At 43.7% G+C, this 22807-nt stretch overlaps 1 protein-coding gene across 11 annotated transcripts in view; it reads right to left on the bottom strand.

The window, feature by feature from the left end:
• Positions 1-21923, bottom strand: part of LOC306856487 (tumor necrosis factor receptor superfamily member 14-like) — a 43598-nt gene extending 21675 nt beyond the window's left edge. For 7 of the 11 annotated variants that reach the window (XR_013783021.1, XM_079395804.1, XM_079395812.1 and 4 more), the window contains exons 1-2: positions 21759-21923; positions 21161-21236 (exon numbers count right to left, since the gene is read on the bottom strand). The gene's annotated coding sequence lies outside the window, so the exon portion shown is untranslated. Of the gene's footprint in view, positions 1-7862; positions 7908-21160; positions 21237-21562; positions 21634-21758 lie in introns of those variants that run through there. The other 4 variants (XR_013783022.1, XM_079395810.1, XM_079395808.1 and 1 more) reach the window with 2 other exon arrangements.
• Positions 21924-22807: the final 884 nt, after the last annotated feature.

Here is a 22807-nt window from a genome sequence, read left to right on the forward strand (position 1 = left end):
ACAAAGTCCTTAGAGTTGTATCAATTATTATATCAATTTTAACAATTATTATTAATCAATTATTACATTAATTAAATAATGAAAATGTAATGTATATCTTGTTTAAATTTTTATAATGCAATTATCTTCTTGTCGATTCACCTGCTCACATTTACAACCCAAAACGGGCTAATTTTCACATTGGGTAAATTCTCCATGATTGGTCAAAGAATGCGAAGGTGACGTCACGCCGCGTTGAGTTCTGGGAAACAGCTTTGTTTATCCGCCATACTGAGAGGATCGCGCTTCCTCTCCGCTATTGAGTTCAGAGAAGTATTTAGATTTTCTGTCGTGATTGTGGAAAATGTCACCATTGTATGTCATTCATGCTGCTTCGAGATTTGAAAAAGTAACTGCGATCATCGTTCTGAGAGAGAACTGGACGATGCAGTATGTTTTTTTGCCTTTTCTCTGTGTAAAAACACCAAAGGACGCAGGTCATGGAGATGAAGACGCCGGATAGTTAATCTGTTAATAATGTCACCGATTAACCCACTGCCTGTCACTCAATAAAAGAATCACATTTGCTGCATGTTTAAGTTTTGATTTTGTTTGGTTAATAATTAACACCTTCGCGAGTATGATTCTCACTCGGCTTGTGAATTAGCGAACTTGAACAGAAACATAAGGCTTAATGCAAATGTTGCTTAAGGTACCAATATAGTGATAAGGCAAAATTGTAAAGTATACCATGTGCAGATGCACATAAGCCCAAAATTTAAATACCGTCTGTCTTAATGCATAAGTGTTTATTACGATTTTCTAAAGGGAGGAAAACACTTGCGTTATTGCTCTTGGCTCTTCTGTATGTCTCATAACTGTCTTAGTACATTAAACCAACATTTTAAACTGCTACAAAACTGTTCACAAGCTTCTAGTGATTTCATTTTAGTTATCATTTGTTGAAATAAATATAAACATACAGTGTGCTTGTGTCTGTCTGTTGAATGTGACCCACAATCTATGATTCTCCTCCGTGGCCATGGAAAAATTAATATATTAATATATATAACTTCTGTCAGCTTGTAGAACAAACTCTCTATTTGGATAATCTACCATATGACGGCTGAAGCAGCAGTGCGCGTCCAGCAGGCGACACGGTAATCAGATCAACATTTTAAATGAAATTCTACAAAACTCAAGAGATAAAATCTAATTATCATGTCAAATGATGAAATAGATTCTCTTCCCTGCATGAAGAACGTGAATATTTAACTGAAAGGCTAAAAGAAAACAAAAGATAAGTAGGTATCTGTATTAATTTCAGAATTTGCAGCAGAGGGTGATCCTCTCAGAATGGCAGCTCTCAGAAACCCAACATACACCTGACGAAACGAGTCACTGAGCATGGCCCCTCCCCCAACACTATAAGAGGTGTGTTTGACTTGAAGCAGCCCAGCACAGATCGATCGGTGTGTGACATCAAAGTACAGAGCTATAGAGAGCAGACGGCTCCTCATGCTTTCGAATCGCTCTCGTTTAATACACTGATCGTTCTGCACAGCCCTGCTTCAAGAAGAACACACCGAATTACTACAGCGCTGTGGTTTGCCCGCTCAATCGCGAGTTACCATTCGTTACTACAGCCAAGATGTTGCTAGCTAGCTATGCATTCGTCAAGTAAATGCATAATACCTGGTTGCAATAATTTACAAAACAGCTTGGTCTCCTCAGTTAAATAAGCTCCTAAAGGAAGACAGTTAAGAGAGACGGCAGCTTTTCCGTGAGTGGGCGTGGTTTCAGCGCCACCAGCGGACACGCCCCCAGTGTTTGAGAGCAGAGAATACTGCTTATTTTTTCAAGATTTTGATAGCTTATTTTATTCACTTGGGAGACAGGTGGAGTTCCGGAAAGATAGCGTGTCACTGTGGCGAGGGGGGCGTGATTCAGCGGAGTCTGCAGCGGGAGAGTACATTGGGAGACGAGCGGGGAGAAAGTGGGTCAAGTGCAAAATGATGAACACCTATGTTTGATTGCAGTGATTGGCGCGGAGAGACTGCTTAAGAAGCCGGGGAGAGATACACAGGGGGAGAGAGACGGAGACTTGTGAGTGTGTGTGTGTGACTGCGACTGCCAGGAGCTGTGAGAAATGCTGGAGAAAGACGTCCCGACAAAAGCTGTGCTTTTGCTCATCTGGGCCGCTGGGCCGACTTTATTTTTGAGTTTATTTTGTTTTAATAAAGCCACACAAGTCTCCGACAGCCACCCTTGTCCTCTTCCTTCCACAAACCTGAACTGAGTTGTGTCACACTGGTGCCGAAAACCCGGGAAGGAAGAAGGAAGGCTGCTGCCATCATGTCGTCCACGTCGAGTTCGCCGTTTGCGGATGTCATCCATTCGCTCGCGGGCCTCCACCAGGAGCACCACCAAGCGCTGCTGGACATGAGGGAGGACCAGGAACGTCGCTTCCAGACCCTCGTCCAGGTGCAGCAGGAGGACTGCGAGCTGTTTCCGGAGCTGGATGGACCGGGAGGTTCGGGCCGGAGGAGCGACACCGGCTCCGGCCCCGCCCACCCACATGCCGCTGAACAAGATGGGCCCACAGGATGATCCGGAGGCGTTCATCGATCTATTCGAGAGAACCGTGGAGGCATGTGGGTGGCCCCAGCTGAACTGGCCGGTGTGCCTCATTCCCCTGCTGTCGGGGGAGGCCCAGTTGGCGGCGCAGCAGTTGCCGGTTCAGAACCTCCTGGTCTACGACGACCTCAAGAGAGCCATCCTCCAACGGGTCGGCTTGAACCCCGAACAACATCGTCAGCGCTTCCGATCGCTGGAGCTGGGGGACAGCACCCGGCCCTTTGTGATGGCTCAACAGCTCCGGGACGCCGGCATCGTTGGACCTGCCCATTCAACTAGCGGAGGACCAGATGGTGGCGTGCCCCAGGGGTGGCGAGGCTCTACCAGCTGTCTCTCTCTCTCTCCCCTCTCCTTCCTCTCCCAAACCTATCCCTTTCCCTAAGTCGCGGCTGAATCAGAATCCCCCTCCTCGAGCCCCACCCCGCTGGAGGGGTGGGCCAGCACCGGAGTCCGGAAGCCTGAGGGTCTCGCCCAGGGGGGGCGGGGCCTACGGGACCAAGTGGTGTTCCCGATTCTGCTCCCTCCTTCTCTCCGCGCCAATCACTTGACCCACTTCCCGCCACTGGGGTGGCGGGGAAGTCTGGGCCGGCCTGTTGGCATTGTGGGGACCCAGGACACTTTATCAATCGGTGCCCGGTGATGGAGGTTGGGGCACTGATCCGGGTTCCGGACTGCCCACAGGCCGCCCCCGATCAAGCTGGCCAGTACCAAATACCTGTGAGTATTAAGGGGGGTACGTATTGGGCTCTGGTGGACTCGGGATGTAACCAAATCTCGATCCATCAAAGCCTAATTCAACCAGCGGCATTGGATAAGAGCTGCATGGTGCAGGTGCGGTGCATACACGGGGATGTGGTTAAGTACCCAGTAATGCTCCTAGCCATCCAATTTCGGGGGCAAAAGCATAATGTGGAGGTGGCTGTTAATCAGCACCTCAGACATCCGCTGATTTTGGGAACCAATTGGCCAGCGTTTAGTCAATTATTGGGGTATTTATGTACGGATGTCGCTTGGGAAGGGAAGCGAGGGGGGGAGGTGGCCGTGCAGGCTGGGGAGGCGGAGCCTAGACCGACCGAGGCGGGGCCAGGGGAACCGAGCGCAATCGAGAGGCTGATCCTTTCGGAGCGTGATGATTTTCCCCTGGAACAGTCTCGGGATGAGACACTAAAACGTGCATTTGAGCAGGTCTGGTCCATCGACGGGCAGCCTCTCCATTCGGCCCGGCCCCTTTCCTATCCCTATTTTGCTATTTTAAAGGATCGGTTGTATCGAGTGGCCCAAGACACTCAAACAAAACAGGATACAACCCAACTGTTAGTGCCTAAAAGCCGCCGAGAAATGCTTTTCCAGGCGGCTCATTGTAATCCCATGGCAGGGCATTTAGGGCAGGGGGCGACACTAAACCGTCTAATGACCCGATTCTTTTGGCCGGGCATTCACGAGAACGTGCGCAGGTGGTGTGCGGCTTGTCGTGAATGTCAGTTAGTGAATCCCCCGGCCTCCCCAAAAGCGCCGTTGCGCCCCCTTCCTCTTGTGCAGGTCCCCTTCGAGAGAATTGGTATGGACCTCATCGGGCCATTGGAACGGTCAGCACGGGGGCATTGCTTTGCATTGGTCCTGGTGGACTATGCAACGCGATACCCCGAAGCAGTGGCGCTCCGCAGCATTTCCGCGAAAAGTGTGGCGGAGGCACTGTTTCGTATAATCTCCCGAGTGGGAATCCCGAAGGAGATTCTCACTGACCAAGGCACGGCGTTTATGTCATGTACGATACGCGAGCTGTACGAGTTGTTGGGCATTAAATTGGTTCGCACCAGCGTCTTTCACCCACAAACGGACGGACTGGTGGAACGATTTAATCGCACTTTGAAAACCATGATTTGTAAGTTCGTTCACGAGGACGCAAAAAATTGGGATAAATGGCTGGAACCCCTTTTGTTCGCGGTGCGCGAGGTCCCGCAAATCTCCACGGGGTTTTCCCCCTTCGAGCTCCTGTACGGACGCCAGCCCCGGGGGGGTTTTGGATGTCCTGAGGGAAACTTGGGAGGAGGGACCTTCGGATAGCAAGAATGAAATTCAGCTTGTGCTGGACCTGAGAACAAAACTCCACACTTTGGGGCAGCTCGCGATGGAGAATTTGTTACAGGCCCAGGACAAGCAAAGCCAGTTGTACAATCGGGGTGCCAAGTTACGCAAATTTGCACCGGGAGAGAAAGTTCTTGTATTGCTCCCAACTGCTAGTTCTAAATTGCTCGCCAAGTGGCAAGGGCCGTTTGAGGTCACACGGCGAATGGGGGATCTCAATTATGAGGTGATTCGATCGGACAGGAACGGGGCATGTCAAATATATCACCTCAACCTCCTAAAAAAGTGGACAGAGGTAGAGCCTGTGATGCTGGCGACGGCAGTGAGTGGAGAGGATGATCTCGGGCCAGAGGCGAACACAAAAACCCATTCTCTCCCCCTGGCTCCGGGTGGGGATCACCTCTCGCCCTCCCAGCTCACAGATGTAGCAAGATTACAGGCGGAGTTCGCTGACGTGTTCTCGCCCCTGCCCGGTCGAACCGACCTCATTCAGCACCATATTGAGACGGAACCGGGCGTGATAGTGCGCAGTCGCCCGTACAGGCTACCTGAACACAAAAAACAGGTAGTCCAGGCAGAATTAGACGCCATGCTAGAGATGGGAGTAATAGAGGAATCTCACAGTGATTGGGCGAGCCCGATAGTCTTGGTACCCAAAACCGACGGCTCGGTGCGATTCTGTGTGGATTATCGAAAGGTGAATGCGGTGTCGAAGTTCGACGCCTATCCAATGCCGCGGGTTGACGAATTGCTTGACCGGCTGGGTACAGCTCGTTTTTATTTGACTCTGGACTTAACAAAAGGGTATTGGCAGATCCCCTTATCGCCTTATCCAAAGAAAAAACAGCCTTCACCACGCCGTTTGGATTACACCAATTCGTTACGCTTCCGTTCGGTTTGTTCGGGGCTCCGGCCACTTTTCAGCGTCTCATGGACCGAATCCTCCGTCCGCATGCTGCCTATGCCGCGGCCTACCTGGATGACATCATCATCTACAGTCAGGACTGGCAGCGTCATATGGCGCATCTGCGGGCGGTCCTACGGTCGCAGAGACGGGCCGGTCTCACGGCCAACCCGAAGAAGTGTGCGGTTGGGCGGGTGGAGGTCAGGTATCTGGGATTCCACTTGGGTCATGGACAGGTGCGTCCCCAAATTAATAAGACGGCAGCAATTGCGACCTGTCCGCGACCCAAGACCAAAAAGGAGGTGAGGCAGTTCCTGGGGCTGGCGGGATATTATAGAAGGTTTATTCCTAATTATTCGGAGCTCACCAGCCCGCTGACTGACCTCACTAAAAAGGAATCCCCAGATCCGGTCCAGTGGAAGGAGCTGTGTCAGCAGGCTTTTACCCAGGTGAAGGCTGCCCTGTGTGGCGGCCCGCTCTTACACTCTCCTAATTTTTCTCTCCCCTTCTTGCTGCAAACAGACGCGTCGGACAGGGGGCTTGGAGCAGTTCTGTCCCAGGAGATAGGGGGTGAGGAGCGGCCGGTGCTGTACATCAGTCGGAAGCTCTCGAAGAGGGAGACGATGTACAGCACCATTGAGAAGGAATGTTTGGCCATCAGGTGGGCCGTGCTCACCCTCCGCTATTATCTCCTGGGGCGGGAATTCACTCTCTGTTCGGACCACGCGCCCCTGCAGTGGCTCCACCGCATGAAGGATACCAACGCGCGGATCACCCGTTGGTATCTGGCCCTACAGCCCTTTAAATTCAAAGTGATCCACAGGCCGGGGACGCAGATGGCGGTGATTGACTTCCTCTCCAGGAATAGGGGGGGGGGGGGGGGGGGGGATGTGGCGAGGGGGGCGTGATTCAGCGTTGTCTGCAGCGGGAGAGTACATTGGGAGACGAGCGGGGAGAAAGTGGGTCAAGTGCAAAATGATGAACACCTGTGTTTGATTGCAGTGATTGGCGCGGAGAGACTGCTTAAGAAGCCGGGGAGAGATGCACAGGGGGAGAGAGACGGAGACTTGTGAGTGTGTGTGTGTGACTGCGACTGCCAGGAGCTGTGAGAAACGCTGGAGAAAGACGTACCGACAAAAGCTGCGCTTTTGCTCATCTGGGCCGTTGGGCCAACTTTATTTTTGAGTTTATTTTGTTTTAATAAAGCCACACAAGTCTCCGACAGCCACCCATGTCCTCTTCCTTCCACAAACCTGAACTGAGTTGTGTCACAGTCACGTTAGCGACGGTAACAAAATTGTCCCATAATTTCTGTTGTGCCCCGATATACTTAAAATGAAAATCGAAGAACAAACTAATATGACATAATTTCGAATCAAATCAGGCCAAAATGAAGTTTGTTTTGAGTTCTTTTCAGCAGTTCGAAACAGCTCACCAAAGCGAACTTTCTGGGGGAGTTCGTTTTGGCTCCTAAACGCCCTTGAGCTACCATTGGTCCATGGTGATAACGCAATCGGTGGGTGTGTTCTGGAGCTCCAGCTTCTTTGACCTTGCAATTACTTTCTAGGAATTAAATGCTTTCTCTGAATCTTTAGTCTCTCTGCGAGTGATCATATAGGTGCGGAAATATTTGTGGCAGCTCAACTATTCGACACAGTGTATTCCTCCCACGTGACCTCAGTTGGTCACGTGGGAGGAATACACACGTCAAAGACGGTGGAGCTCCAGAACACACCCACCGATTGCGTAATCGCCACGGACCAAAGGTAGCTCAAAGGTATTTAGGAGCCAAAACGAAAGTTTGCTTTGGTGAGCTGTTTCAAACTGCCGAAACTAACTCAAAACGAACTTCGTTTCGGCCTGATTTTGTTTTAAATTACATCATTTCGATTCAAATCCCATCATATTAACATCAAATCCTTGACAGAAAACTGCTGCCGTGTTCTATTTATGACATATTGACACAAATTTCAAATGATTTTCAATGGTCACTTTGTCGCTTCCAGTGAAGACAGACCGTGACAGGACAACACGGTGTAAGCCTTTTGTTCCGCAGATGTTTTAATCTTTTGTTTTTTATCCGCCAGCTCTATCTTTCTGTCGGCGCTCGGCTAATGTCCATCATGTGCACTGATGAGCGCTCTCTCCTCTGCATCATGAGTAGACACGCCCCTTACTGCTGATTGGCTACACGTTTGTTTTGGTACTCGGCCCCAACTCATTTTTTAAAGTGTTTTTGAAAAATTGCATACCCCACCTTTCCCCGGTGTGCAGGGAGAAGGGCATCCGTCTCGCTGAGATGCTGGAAGACAGGGAGGCAAGAAAGCAACTGAAGCTGCAGATTGAGCAAGCCCATCGAGAGGGGAAATGAGCTTACTGTGGTTTGGTTAAACTGCAGAAGGAAGGCGTGATCTGTTTGCACATCTAAAAGGAGTGTATTAAGAACTCATGGGACTATTTCTGTTATTGAGAAACAGCGCACAGAAGCTTTGAACTAATTTTGAACTTTGTGCTTTTTGCATTTTGTTTTATATATTTAGCTTTTTCACTTTTGTTAGAAATGTTCAATTGTTCAATTTCACTTGCTTCATTAAATGTGAGGGGTCTAAATGATTTGGTCAAAGGAAGGCTTTGTTTTGTAAAGGGCGGAAATCAAATTGTCTTTTGTTACAAGAAAATCATTCTTCCGAGGCACATGCTAGTCATGGGACCAGTAAGAGTTGCTGGTATTGCAGTGTGTTTTTATAGGTTTCCAGGTGACATAATTACACACAGGGCAGATGATCAAGGTCATTGGTTAATGGTGGTTTTAAAAGTTGATAGTTCTTTTTTTTATTTTAACAAATGTGTATCACATTCACACTATCAGAGCTCAAAACATTGTACCCAACAGATTTTATTTTAATGGGATGTGACTGGAATATGACACCAGATGAATGCGAAAACAGATGGCCCACTAAATTTGATAGCAACCACTTCAATCCCATAACTGGAGAATTTATTACAAAACATGTTCTGGTAGATATATGGAGAGGGGTATATCCAGGAGTAGAAATAATACTCCTGGTAGAAACCTAATAACACCTGCAAATATAGGATTGACTATTGGCTGGTTTTGATGCACTTGCTGAATTTGTTTCATATCTTTTGATTTCTAAATCCCCATTAACAGATCACTGTATAATAGAAATTAAGTTAAATTCGGTTAATAGAAGAAGTAAAAATAAAGGTTATTGGAATTTAATTCAGGTCTGTTGAAAAATAAGGAATATTGTACAAGAATAAAAGAAATAGCAGCTGAAAATAATGCAATTACATTTTTTTTATAATAAATGGACATTTCTCAAATAAAGCTCCATAAAGTTTAGTAAGGAGTAGTGGTGGACAAAGCACAGAGATCAAGTACTTGAGTAAAAGTACAGATACGTATAATAAAATATTACTCCAGTAAAAGTACTGCTTTTTCAATTTTACTTGAGTGAAAGTACAAAAGTACTCGTTTTTTTATGTACTTAAGTAAAAAAGTACTGATATTTATTTTGCAATTTTATATAGACTTGTAACAGTTCCCAGTAAAGCGTGGGACCTACACAAATGAAACAAGGGGAGAACGAACGAGTGTATCAAGGAAAAATCACAATATAAGGCCAATATCCAAAACCAGTGTATTATGCATATAATATAACAGTAAATACTTCCAAATACAACTACAAAAATCTCTCAGTGAGTGTGTGCGTGTGTAATGTCTCTCAAAGTCCCAGCCGGATTTCATATACAAAAACGGAGAAAAAGAGTTTGGATCGGTCTCACCAGTAATGTCTATATTCCAGGAGCGCAAATCCACCCAGCGCTAGCGCTTCAAATGTCCTTTGAGGCAAGTATTCCATACACGGCTCCAAAGAAGAGGAAAAAATGAAAACATCGCCAATGCGTTGGATAATACTCTTAATCCATCCTTGGGAAACGTGAAAGAGAGTAGTGAGCGACGTCTCCCCCCCCCCTTCAACGCCGGAAACCCCGCTTCCTATATAGAACATCCCACACCTTCCTCACTTCCCGCTAGGATGACGACACGTGCCGACCGAGCACGAGCTGAATCTCGCGATAATGGCTCGGAGTCAAACACAGCAATACAAAGGGAAAATTATACACAGGAAGATAGATATAATAAACAGCCCCGTCCTTATTGGAACCTGCAACTACAAATAAACTTCCCTTTATGTGGCCGCGCTACAGACTACTTTATTTAATTTTACATTAGCACATATTTTTAGAATCCTACTGCTCAAAATACCTGGGATTTTCCCAAAATAACCACTATATGGAGTCGAGATGTATATTTTGTTGTTGATATGGACTCTGTTGAAGAGAGTGCTGTAGTAATGTTCACTATGAAGCTTACCTTGCGATGTACCTGAGAAAAAACTGATTTGACCATCTATTTTTATTTTATTTTGCAGAAAGTCAGTTATATATGACATGAGAATTAGGCCTGAAGTTAGGAAGAACATTTAAAGGAAAATATAATTATACCTTGTCTGTGGTGTAAAAACACCCCTGGCCAAATGCCCCCAGAGGGCATCACTTCATAATTACTGTAGTTACCATGTTCTGAACATCATATCCTTTCTTTTTCCCTCAGATGTAATCTATCTAGGTGCCTAAATAAAAATATTTGGATTTTATATCTAAAACATTTCCTCAACTTTCCTAACCAGCAGGCTTGTTAGCTAGACAGTTGGCATCAGCTAACAATATTTACTTATTTTCAGTATGGGTATGAATAAACATTCATATCTGTCTACTCGGCTAGTTGATCTAAACAATATAAAAATGTATACCGTTGAAAAACAATATAAAAACAGATGTCACACACGGATTTGTGTCTACCTTTGAGTGCAGGTGAGGACACGTTCGAGCTGCATTCGGTGCAGCTGGAGCTGGAGGCCGTGGAGAAACAGATCCGCGACCTGCTGGAGAAAAAGGCCCAGCTGAAGGAACGGAGAGCTGCGCTGGAAACATCCCGGGGTAATTATACAGCACGCTGCTAACACTCCCACCACCTCTACTCCGTGTGTTTCTCTGCACAGACCCTGTGCACCCAGGACTCGATCTTCCCAGATGTCCTTCACTCCGGCGCCGGGACACCACGGACCCTGGGTGCTGCAGCAGCGGAGGACGCGAGCCAGGCCTCGGGTGACGACTTCTCCCCCCCTGTCTTCGAGATCTCCACAAGGAACAAATTCGCCCCCCTCCGCGAGACAGAACGCGATGTTGTGATCGTTGGAGACTCCATTGTCCGGCACGTCCGTGCTACGCTAGCTGAAGGTAAAGTACACGCTTCTAACATCCCCACCACCTCTACTCTGTGTGTTTCTTTGCACAGACCCTGTGCACCCAGAACACGATCTTCCCAGATGTCCTTCATCTACACCCGGAACCGCTTCGCCCCCCTCCGCGAGACGGAACGCGATGCTGTGGTCGTGGGAAGCTCCATCGTCCGGCACGTCCGTGCTATGTCAGCTGAAGGTAAAGTGCACACTCACTGTTTCCCCGGTGCACGTGTTCTCTATGTTTCTGCGCAGATACCTGCGATCCTGAAGGGCAACGAGAACATCGGTGTTGTCGTGCTGCACGCGGGGGCCAACAACATCAAGCTGCGGCAGACGGAGACACTGAAGAGGGACTACAGGAGCCTGATCGAGACGGTACGCAGCACATCGCCCGCGGCGACGGTCATCGTGTCAGGACCGCTTCCCACGTATCGACAAGGAAACGAAAGGTTCAGTAGACTGTTTGCTTTAAACGAATGGTTATCGTCATGGTGTAAAGAACAGAAACTGCTCTTTGTTAATAATTGGAATCTTTTCTGGGAGCGTCCTAGGCTTTTCCGTGCTGATGGCCTGCACCCCAGCAGAGTCGGAGCAGAACTCCTGTCGGACAACATCTCCAGGACGCTACGCTCCATCTGACTAGTAAGCCAATTCTCAAATAACTGCTATGACGACTTTTGTTCTACCCACTTAAAAAATAGAAGTAATTGCGTTGTCCAATCTATACAGACTGTGTCTGTTCCCCGAATAGCGAGATCAAAATATAAATTCAATGCAGGATCTAGAAAAAAATCTGACCGTGATTAAACCAGAAAAACGCAAAATAAATGAACAAAAACAATTTTTAAAACTTGGGCTCCTAAATATTAGATCACTCGCACCCAAAGCAGTTATTGTAAATGAAATGATCACAGATAATCATTTTGATGTACTCTGCCTGACTGAAACCTGGCTTAAACCAAATTAATATTTTGGTCTAAATGAGCTACTCCACCAAGCTACTGTTATAAACATGAGCCCCATCAGATTGGTCGTGGCGGCGGTGTTGCAACAATATATAGTGATATTCTCAATGTTACTCAGAAAACAGGATACAGGAGGTTTAACTCATTCGAACTACTTCTGCTTAATGTTACACTGTTAGATATGCAAAAGAAATCTCTCCTATCTCTTGCTCTGGCTACTGTGTATAGACCGCCAGGGCCATATACAGGGTTCCTAAAAGAATTTGCAGATTTCCTCTCAGATCTACTAGTTAATGTTGATAAACTGCTAATTGTCGGAGATTTTAACATTCACGTTGATAATACAAATGATGCGTTAGGACTTGCGTTTACTGACCTAATAAACTCTCTTGGAGTCAAGCAAAACGTCACCGGGCCCACTCATCGTTTTAATCATACGTTAGATTTAATTATATCGCATGGACTTGATCTTACTGATATAGATATCGTACCTCAAAGTGACGATGTTACTGATCATTTCCTTGTATCGTGCATGCTGCCTATTACTGATAGAAGTTATATGGCTCCGCGTTATCGTCCGGGCAGAACTATTGTTCCAGCCACCAAAGACAGATTCACAAATAACCTGCCTGATTTATCTCAACTGCTCTGTGTACCCATAAATACGCATGAACTAGACGAAATGACTAGCAACATGGGCACTATCTTCTCTAATACATTAGAAGCTGTTGCCCCCCTCAAATTGAAAAAGGTTAGAGAAAAACGTACTACGCCATGGTACAACAGTTATACCCATTCTCTCAAGAAAGAAACTCGTATTCTTGAGCGCAAATGGAGAAAAACTAAATTAGAAGTTTGTAGAATTGCGTGGAAAAACAGTATGTGCAGCTATAGACAGGCTCTAAAAGCTGCCAGGGTAGAGCATATCCGCAAACTCATAGATAATAACCAAAACAATCCAAGGTTCTTATTTAGCACAGTGGCTAGACTAACAAATAAACAGACACCGCCCGATCTAAATATTCCCTCACAGTTTAATAGTAATGACTTTATGAATTTCTTTACTGATAAAATAGATAACATCAGAAATACAATATCAAATGTAGATTCTACTGCGTCTAGTATTTCAGCTTCATTCATCGCACCCAAAGAAAAACTGCCCTGCTTTACAACTATAAGACAGGAAGAGCTAAATAAACTTATCAGTGCATCTAAACCAACAACGTGTTTATTAGATCCTGTATCTACTAAATTACTGAAAGAGTTGTTACCCGTAGCAGAAAAACCGCTTCTCAATATTATTAACTCATCGTTATATTTAGGTCACATCCCAAAACCATTCAAGGTGGCGGTTATTAAGCCTCTTATTAAGAAACCACAACTAGATTCAAATGAACTGGCAAATTACAGACCCATTCCAAATCTTCCGTTTATGTCAAAAAAGTTTTGAAAAAGTTGTGTCTACTCAATTATGCTCCTTTTTGCAAAAAAATGATCTCTATGAAGAATTTTCAATCAGGTTTCAGGCCCAATCATAATACAGAAACTGCACTTGTTAAAATTACGAATGACTTACTACTTGCTTCAGATCAAGGCTGCACCTCATTGCTAGTATTACTTGATCTTAGTGCTGCGTTTGACACTATAGACCATAATATACTCATAGATCGATTACAAAACTATATTGGTATTCAAGGACAGGCTTTAAGATGGTTTAGATCCTACCTGTCCGATCGCTACCACTTTGTTCATTTAAATGGGGAGTCATCTCAATTATCACCAGTAAAGTATGGAGTACCACAAGGATCTGTCCTAGGTCCTCTGCTATTTTCAATTTACATGTTGCCCCTTGGAAATATTATTAGAAAACACGGGATAAGTTTTCATTGCTATGCCGATGATACTCAATTATATATCTCAACAAGACCAGATGAAACTTCTCAACTATCTAAGCTACTAGATTGTGTAAAAAGTGTAAAAGATCTCCTACTAAATTCAGATAAGACAGAGATATTACTTATTGGACCAAAAAACAGTACACAGAATCTCGTGGATTATAATTTGCAACAAGACGGATGTACTGTTACATCCTCTAAAGTCAAAAATCTGGGTGTTATTTTAGACAGCAACTTGTCCTTTGAAAATCATATTTCCTATGTTACAAAAACAGCATTCTTCCATCTCAGGAACATTGCTAAGCTTCGAAGCATGCTACCTGTTTCTGATGCAGAAAAGCTAGTTCATGCATTCATGACCTCTAGACTGGACTATTGTAATGCACTGCTAGGTGGTTGTCCTGCATCTTCAATAAACAAGCTACAGATAGTCCAAAATGCAGCGGCTAGAGTTCTTACCAGATCAAGAAAATATGATCATATTACTCCAATTTTACAGTCTCTGCACTGGCTACCTATTAAGTTCCGTATCATTTACAAATTATTATTACTTGCCTATAAGGCCCTAAATGGTTTAGCACCTGCGTACCTAACTTGTCTTCTACCACGCTACAATCCAACCCGCTCTCTAAGGTCGCAAAACTCTGGAGTTTTGGTAGTACCTAGGATAGCAAAGTCCACTAAAGGAGGTAGAGCTTTTTCACATTTGGCTCCCAAACTCTGGAATAGCCTTCCTGATAACATTCGGGGTTCAGACACACTCTCTCTGTTTAAATCTAGATTAAAGACACATCTCTTTAGCCAAGCATAATGCATTTTATAATCTTGTACTGCAGTTATATCTGATCAGACGTACATTATTATTATTCTTTAGCTTGGGTTGAACAATTTATTTTTGCTTAAATGGAACAGCAGCTACGCTAATCATGTCTCTGCTTGTCTCTACGTTTCTGCCACGGGATTAACACGGGAACTGAACTGCTGGTTTGTTTGGCCAGAGGAGAATTGGCCCCCCCGACTGAGGTTTTTTCTCCATTCTGTCACCGATGGAGTTTTGGTTCCTTGCCGCTGTCGCCTCTGGCTTGCTTAGTTGGGGACGCTTCATTTCCAGCGATATCGCCGACCTTATTGCAAAGACACTATTTAAACTTATTGACACATTATTTTCCTTTTTTTTTTGATATTGTGCAGTGCTTTGACACAATTTGCATTGTAAAAAGCGCTATATAAATAAAGGTGACTTGACTTGACTTGACGGCTAAATGCGTAGCATTTTAATAAAACTGCTAAGGTTACAGCAGCGGGGAAAATGAACGAGCATGAGTTATTTTATTTAATCTATGTTATTTTAATGTTTCATTTTTGACCTAAAACAGAGACACTGACATTGATCTGTCTGCATTCAAGCATTTCAGTGAGCTTAAACAGATCACACTTTACAGCAGATTTACTTCACAAACAACTGACGGTTTTGACCTAAATATGATTTTCCGTTACAATAATTAATCCTAAAATTCAACATTAGAGAACAGCTGCGATCGGATCATTACAATTCGTGAATTAATCGTTTGTTGCGATTTGCGAACCGATTTAACAGGTTCATTGAAAAGAATGAGTTTGTTCATGAATCAGACACAGCTTCTGCATCTCAGTGCTGATTCGCAGAACTCGCTTCAGCTTACTGTACTTCAGTAAATCCAGCACAGGTTCCATTCTCTTTTCGTCACTGCCGCTACTGAGTTGCACAATGATCTGCTGACCTTGCTTTAGCTCACTAGTCACATCTTCATCGCTTTGATCTTCATCGCTCTCTTCCAATAGATTCTATGCAGTCAGAAATGAAGGTCCTTTCCACCACAGTTCACTTTCCTTCAGATTAGCTGCAGTCTGGCCTCTGGTGGGAAGGTCTGCAGGATTGAACTTGCCTTTACAGTGAGACCACATTGCAGGATTGGTTAAAGACTGGATTTCTGACACTCGGTTTGACACAAACTGTTTCCATTTGTGAGCTGGACTGCGAATCCACTGCAGCACAATCATCGAATCTGTCCACATATGAACTTGATGGAGCTCCATATTCAGAGGCTTTAACAGACTGTTTCCTAGTCTTGCTCCAATCACTGCTCCCATCAGCTCAAGACGAGGCAGTGAGATCTTCTTCAGGGGGGCTACCCTGGACTTTGAAGCAACAAGGCATGTGGTCTTTGCTCCATCATCAGCTACTCGTAGCAGGTAAGCGACAGTACTATAAGCTTTCTCGCTTGCATCACAAAACACGTGGAGTTGATGTGCAACGTGGCTGTGCACTGATTTTATTCCATACCAGCGAGGAATGTGTATGTGGTGGATCTGTGGAAGTTCTGAACACCATCCTTGCCATTCTTGTGCAAGATCTGTGGGGAGCTCCTCATCCCAGCCAAGGCCTCGTATCCACATCTCTTGGAAAAGGCATTTTACTCGCACAGTGAATGGGGTAAGAAAGCCTATTGGGTCGAATATGCGAGCAGAGAGCTTTAGAACACTTCTTTTAGTATTCTTTCTTTTAGCTACAGCATCCAGCAATGCAGTCAGGTCAAAGACAAATTCATCTGTTTTAGTTCTCCATACCAAGCCTAGTACCTTCAGCACTGATCCATGTGTTTCGGTCTCCTCTGCAGACTCACTCATTGTGGTCTTCCATTTCTCCTTCAATGCAGCACAGTTGGTTGTCCACTTGCAAAGGTCCATGCCAGCTGCATACATAATCTCCCTTGCACCAGTAGTTATGGAGAAGGCATTTTCGACATCACTTGCACTCGAGATTAAGTCATCAACATAAAGTGATTCTTTTATTATCTTTACTACCTCAGGAAGTTGGTCTTCGTATTCCTTCAGATGCTTTCTCACTGTAGCTGTCAGGAGGAATGGGCTGGGGGACACTCCAAACACCACTCTCGTCATCCGTAGTACACGCAACTTCTCACCTGCGTCTTCATGGGGTGGTTTAGTGAGCCAGAGGAACCGCACTGCATCTCTGTCCTTCTCAGCAAGAGAAATCTGCAAGAAAGCCTTCTTGATGTCTGCGGTAAATGCAATCTCATTCAGTCTGAATTTTATTAGTATGCTGAGCAGATCTGGATTCAGGTTAGGACCAGTAAGTAGACATTCATTTAGTGAGGGAAAGCCAATGTCATGTGATGAAGCATCAAACACTACTCTGAGCTTTGTTGTTACCTTGTCTTCTCGAAGAACAGCATGATGAGGCATGTAATACTTTACAGTGTTTGGAGATGATCCATCCTCCATCACGTCTTCGACGATGCCTTGCTCAAGGTAATCATTCACAACTTCATTATATCTGTGATACAGCACTACATCTGACTGCAACTTTCTTTTAAGCCCTTCAAATCTTTTCCTTGTGATTCTGTAGTTATCTGGGAGTTCTGGTTTGTCAGGTCGCCATGGCAGCTCAACTTCATATCGCCCATTTTTGTACTGAGTTGTTTTTTCAAACATGTTAAGAGCCTCCTCTTCTTCAGGGCGGTCTGCCTGCTGCATGGTAATGCCAAGGGACTCTATTTCCCAGAAGGCCTTCAGACGTTCTGAGACCAGCGTGTCTTCATTAATTTGTATGTGCATGCATGCTGTGTCAGAAAGACTGGACATTGTGACAGGGCCCTGCACTGACCATCCAAAAATGCTCTCAATGGCCACAAGAGCATCTGTGATTCTTTCCACTTGGCCTGACACTATATGCCAATAATAGTCTGCACCAATCAGCATAGACAACTCTGTATCACAAGTGCTGGGGTCTGTATAGTCTGCCAACTGCAAGACTTTCCGTTTCAACTCTGCTTGGATGTGCTCACCTGGAATCTTCATCACAGCACTGCACACTTGAGGGGTCTCGAGTGCTTCTACTTCCACCTTCTGCTCTTTGTTCCAGATGCTTTGCAGAATGACTTTAACTGTGTTGCGCTTTGATGTTACTGGTGCTGCAGAGCCAAAAGTATGAAGAGTGAACGTTTCTTGCTTTGTCACAGGCAATTTTAAAGCTCTTACTGTGTTCTCACTGATGAAGCTCCTCTGACTGCCCCCATCCAGTAAGCAGCGAATGCTTTTACGTCCACCAGGTCCTTCTGCCCATGCTCTTACAGTCTGAAGAAGAACAGTGTTCTGTTTATTGGGCTGGATCTTAACAGAATGTGAAGCAAATGAAGCAACTACATCATCTTTGTTGTCAGTGTCTGAAGTGTTTGTTTCTCCTTTCTCACATACAGCACTATGATGTCTGCCTCCACACACATTACAGCACACCTTGGCTTTACAGAATCTTGCAATGTGCTTTGGACCAAGACAAACAAAGCATAGTCCCAGTTTCATCAATTTTACTTTTCGTGCAGCAATATCAGTTCCTGGACAGAGTTCTGTTTTGTGTGCTGCACTGTCACAGAAAAGACAGTTCTGTATTCTTTGACTGGTGGTTTGCAGTACTGCAGCTGACGGCATGTGATGCTTTTTCTGCTTCATTTCAATTGATGTGTCTGGTCTTGTTTATGGTTTATGATAGCTCTGACTGTCTTTGGAATGACCTGGCTTAATCAGTTGCATGGCTCTTTCTCTGCTCAGAATCTCTTTCTGTAGAATTTCCATAACTTCTGAGACCTTCCATTCATCACTGGTTCCTCTTTGGCGACTGTACTGAAGAGCAATGTCGTCTGGAATCATCTGTAGCAGAACAGGGCATAACAGGCTGCCGTATGCCTCTGATGCAACACCTAGCGAGTCTAAGCTACGGATCTGTACTTCACATTCATCGTAAAGTTGTCTCAGAGCACTGACATCGTGTGATTTCTTTACTGGGCAGAGATTCAACAACTTGGTCATATGCGCATTAATAAGCAGATCCTTCCTTCCGAACCGGTTCTGAAGCAGATCAATCGCGTGATCGTAATTTCCGTCTGTCAACATCAGTCCCGCTATTGCCTTTGAAGCAGCGCCGGTTACATATGTCTTTAAATAATTAAACTTCTCTGTTTTGCTCAGCGTGTCGTTTCTGTGAATAGCGGTTTCAAACTGATTCCAAAAGTCTTGCCACAAGCTAATTTCACCGCTGAACTTGCTGATAATTAACTTGGGTAACTTAACTGTTTGTCCGCGCTGCAATGGCACTGCGTCACATGGCCTGCTGTTGGTTCTTTCCCGGATTCTCTGCATCACGCGCTTAACGCGAGCCTTCGCGCTGATGACTCGCTCTCCATACTCCTCCGCATTAACAGCTTCATTTTCCAAATCGTCAATTTCTGTACACTCCTCTATTTCGCGATCTAACTCCAGCAGCGTTTCCTCTTTTGCAGATAACAGGGCTAACAGTTCACTTAATCTGTCAACAATCGGATCATCTTTGCCAACCTCCGTTTCTATGTCTTGCAAAAGTCTCGTCGTGGAACCGCGTACAGCTCTCCGTTTTCTGAGTAGTCTTTCAAGTCGCTCCGCCATTTCGGATGTTGTCTGCAAGTTATCCCGGGTTTCGGCACCAAAGATTGTCGTGTCTTTTCTTCCTTAACAAGCAGTAATGACCACTGACGACTTGAATTAAAATAAATGAACTGTTTACTGATGTTTTTTGAACAGGATTACACAGATACAGCGCACACACATGGAGTCAATCTCACTTCTCTTCTCTATCTTTTTTCTATCTGCGCGCTCTCACCCACTATGCATTATGGGTAGACTTTTCTTAAAGCTGAACAACCTTATAAATGACTAAACTGTTTCTGTTATTATTAAAGATGATTAATTAAACATTTCTATTCTAATTAATTCACAACACTCAGAGCACGTGATGTAGGCCTATTATAAGGAGTAACAATATGTTTTATGAAATGTAGTGAAGTAAAAGTTACTCAAAATAAAAGTACTCCATTAAAGTACAGATACTTGAAAAATTTACTTAAGTACAGTAACGAAGAAGTTTTACTTCGTTACTGACCACCACTGGTAAGGAGGTAGTCAAGAAAAAAAGCAACCTGTTTCAGGAAATTAGTAAATACTGTGAAAAGGCAAAATTAGACAATAATGAAAAGAGAAGTTGTAAGATCACAAGCAAAGTGGATGGAGGAAGGGGAAAATAATACATCATATTTCAGTAGTTTAGAGAAAAGAAGACAGGAAAATAAGGCTGTATCAAGTTTACTGATAAAGGAGTGTAAGGATGTTAAAACAATTGAAGAAAACAACAGAAGAAGAACTTCTACACATCTATGTACTCTCACTCCGATTCTTCCAGAATTAAGGACCTTGTACCCAAAAGTGATGACGCATTTAAATAATTTAGTGAGTCTGATCTAAGAATGGAAGAATTGGATGAGGTGAGCTTGAAATGGTCTTTGAATAAATCTTCCGGCTCGGATGGGCTCACAGACAAATTTGATAAGTTCTTGTGGAAAGACATTAGCCAGTTGTTATTCAAAGTGATTCAAGATTGCATGGAAAGGAAAGAATAATTTTATCAGTTGTTTATTATTCATGCAACAACATATTACTGTTATAGTTTATATCGATAACCATTGCTATATAGCTTTATGAATGTTTATAACATGATTTGAGAAAATTTAATTAATATACTGAATGACAGCAGACTTCTTAATTTCTAGTGTTTGCGTGTTTCATTTCATTGTTAGCTAATTGTTCTACAGATCTGTGTACTAGTGTTAAATACTGACAGCGTTGATACCGTTTCTGACAGATAATATCAGGATATGTTTGCGTTTCTCTTACTGAATGTGTTTTCTGTCAGCTATAACCTGTCCATGGGATTTTTTGATTTCTGTCAGTTGAGTGCCAGCGATGCAGGGTTGCCAGATATTGCTATTAAAAACGACAACTATATAAAAATAAACCGAAATTATCTTTTACAAATAGGATGAGATAAAGCTATCGCTGACCTTAAACTACAACTTCCTACTTTATTAGTGTCAAATGAAGTGTAAAAGACAAGTCTACACACGCGTATAATAGCTGGATCTGGCAACAATCTGGCAAAGATCACTTTCACATTTTATTTCTGAACATGAAACATTTACCGAGGTCCAACAAACATGTTAAAACAGATCCAATCGAGCTCTCATTGTAGATTAAAGCCTGACAGTAATGCTACAAAACGCTTGTCGGGTTTATGGTGAAAAGGTGCTACAGAAGCAGTGAAATAATTTTTACTTTCATTCTGTCGATGTTAAATTATTAATGAATTTAAATGAAGAGTCGAGACCTGATGATACACGATGTTGTGTAATCTTTTCCAAACCGCCTCGAAACAGTGTCTTTATTTCTATTTCTACTCAAACATCAAAATCAAGAACTAGATTCAACAGAAAGTCTCACCTGAAGAAACAGGCTCCTCTTCTCCAGTCTTCTGCTTTAACCTTTTCCCGTTTTGAGAGAGATGCCTTTTAAATACCTTTTAAAACAAAATAATTTTAGAGAGTCTGTTCAAACCTGAACTCGGTGACATAATGAAGTTAAACTAGCTTGCGCTGTTCAGCAAATGTTACTAATAAAAATACTTATACAGAGAAGAAATAAAACATTAATGCAGTTGTTGCAAATGTACTCTGGTTTCGTTTTGAAATAGTAGCGCTTTCTGTTTTATAGACTAGTTTAACAGAAAATGAAAGAATGCACAGAAAGCCACAACTATCTGTGGAGATCTTCAGCAGGCTCTTTATGCTTGTTTACTGTAATTACTGCTATCAAAATGTTACATAATAACTTAAAGTTATTAACTTTATATTCTGGCTCTTCTGACTGTATCCGTCAGTATTTAACGTTATTTCATTGAAAATGATCTCAGACACCTGACTGGCGCGCGCGGGCGTGGAAGGGGAATTCAGAGACAAACTGAAACTATCAACACGACGGAAATTATCTAGTGCAAATATCGCCTACTTCAAACAAATATAAGAGCTTTTGCTGAACTTACGTTTCAGTCTGAGCTGCTGAATCCTACAGTTTTTGCTGCTCGATTCAACAGGTCCTCACTGCACGGTCTCTCTCCTGAAACCAACACGGAAGTAAACAGCAGATCATTTATCTGAGCCTGCGTCTCAGTGTGCATATATAGCCTACTATCCATCCTACATTCTGTGATTGTAGTAATTTTCAATACCATTTAGGACAGATAGGGTGGTATATGCACATTATTGGGACGCAGGGCCATCCCTAAAGCTAATAAAGATATTATTTCAGTTTATATTGGAGCCCCATTACGCTCTTAACTGTAGATCTGGCTTTGGTGTATGCCAATAGATTAAACCCGAATCTTGATTCTATTATTTATGAAACTCAATCTGGTTTTTAAACTGCCGTCATCTATCCAATAATATAAGATTAGTTTTGGATTTGCTTGATTATGCTGATTCAATCTGTGCACTCAAATAATCTTTTCTCGATTTTTGACACGATTGAGCACCAGTTTCTTATAAAATCTCTAAAATTGTTGGGGATGTCTTTGTTGACACTATTGCTTTGTTTTATAATGCCATCAATAGTCCTTGTTATACATTTTAATACCTCTTAATAGATTTGATATACTGTGTGGTGTTCGACAGGGCTGCCCAATCATTTCTCCTTTTTTATTTTCACAGAGCTATTATCCCTAAGTATTGTTCAAAATCAAGAATTACAAGGCATTTCTGTTTTAGGAAGGAACATTAAGATTTCACAATTGGCGGACAACACCACATTGTTTCTAAAGGATGAATCGCAAGTGTCAAAGGCTGTAGACTTAATATACCATTTGTATTGTGCTTCTGGTCTAAAATTGAATATAATGTGAGATAATGCCTGTTCTTGATTTGAATTGTGACTCCATGGAAAATATTCCAATCAAATCCACAGTTAAATATTTAGGCATTTATAACACTTCTGGCAAGACAGCACTTGAATTTTTCGTCCAGGATTGTTAAGTCCAAAACTATTCTTAATCGCTGGCTACAACGGGACCTATCTTTATATGGAAGAGTTATATTG

Source organism: Barbus barbus, assembly GCF_936440315.1.
Source record: "Barbus barbus genome assembly, chromosome: 37".
NCBI classification, from domain to species: domain Eukaryota; kingdom Metazoa; phylum Chordata; class Actinopteri; order Cypriniformes; family Cyprinidae; genus Barbus; species Barbus barbus.